Genomic DNA, 1730 nt, shown 5'->3' on the forward strand with positions numbered 1-1730 from the left:
AGATACTGACAAAGTGCTCAGTTGAAACATACTGATAGGTGCTCAGTTGAAAGACACTGGAAATATTCAAACTGGGTGATTAGGTAAGGGGCATGTGGATTCCTTCCTTGAACTGACTACTTTAACAGGGTTTGCTAGAATAAAAGTGAAGATACCATAAAAGTGCTCTTAGCTTTGAAGATAAGGGCTATAACTCCTCCCAGTCTGTTATGGCTTCTCAGATGACTGAGAAATGTATGGAGTAGTGGAGGCAAGTCCTCATGCTGTGCAGCAGTCCCATAGGGATACCCACTTATTAATTTAAAACATTCATATAAAGATGTGCATGTAAGGATGGACCATCCAGTGCTCTGAGTGCCCATGGTGGTTTTAGACTCTGGAGGGAGAAACCAAGACACATAAAAGTGCTAAGATGACTCTACAGTGAAGCCTGGAGGAGCTGAGCTCACAAACAGTACACTGATCCACCACACAGTTTTCAATAGTAATTTTATCTCAATAACCCAACTTTAAATTTGGAAATGAAGCCTCTAAATTGGAAGGAAAGGGAGCACTAGACAACCTCTGACAAACATCCCAACTGAGTTTACATACTTACAGAACTTATACTTGCATAAAGTACTTACTTAATTGGGAACTAAGAGAAACCTCACTTAGAAATAGCCAGGATGAAGGAAGATATACAGATGGCTAGTAAACACATGAAAATGCTCAACATCCCTGATTATGAGAGAAATGCAAATCAAAACTACCATGAGATACCACCTCACACCAATCAGAATGGCCATCACTAATAAATCCACAAATAACAAGTGCTGGAGGGGATGTGGAGAAAAGGGAACCCTCCTGCACTCTTGGTGGGAATGTAAACTGGTACAGCCACTATGGAGAACAGTTTGGAGATATCTCAGACATCTATACATAGAACTACCATATGACTCAGCAATCCCACTCTTGGGCATCTATCCGGACAAAACTCTACTGAAAAGAGACACATGCACCCGCATGTTCATTGCAGCACTATTCACAATAGCCAGGACATGGAAACAACCCAAATGGCCATCAACAGATGATTGGATTCGGAAGAGGTGGTATATATACACAATGGAATACTACTCAGCCATAAAAAAGGATGACATAATGCCATTTGCAGCAACATGGATGGAACTAGAGAATCTCATCCTGAGTGAAATGAGCCAGAAAGACAAAGACAAATACCATATGATATCACCTATAACTGGAATCTAATATCCAGCACAAATGAACATCTCCTCAGAAAAGAAAATCATGGACTTGGAAAACAGACTTGTGGCTGCCTGATGGGAGGGGGAGGGAGTGGGAGGGATTGGGAGCTTGGGATTATCAGACACAACTGAGAATAGATTTACAAGGAGATCCTGCTGAGTAGCATTGAGAAGTAAGTCTAGATACTCATATTGCAGCATAACAAAGGGTGGGGAAAAAAATGTAATTGTAATGTATACATGTAAGGATAACTTGATCCCCTTGCTGTACAGTGGGGGGGAAAAAAAAAAAAAAAAGAGCCAGGATGGGGAGTTCCCATTGTGGCTGAGCAGTAATGAACCCAACTAGTATCCATGAGGACATGGATTAACCCCTGGCCTTGCTCAGTGGGTTAAGGATCCGATATTGCCATGAGCTATGGTGTAGTTTGCAGACATGGCTTGGATCCTGTGTTGCTGTGGCTGTGATGTAGTCTGGCAGCTGTA

Source organism: Sus scrofa, chromosome 9, assembly GCF_000003025.6.
Source record: "Sus scrofa isolate TJ Tabasco breed Duroc chromosome 9, Sscrofa11.1, whole genome shotgun sequence".
Classification (NCBI taxonomy): Eukaryota; Metazoa; Chordata; class Mammalia; order Artiodactyla; family Suidae; genus Sus; species Sus scrofa.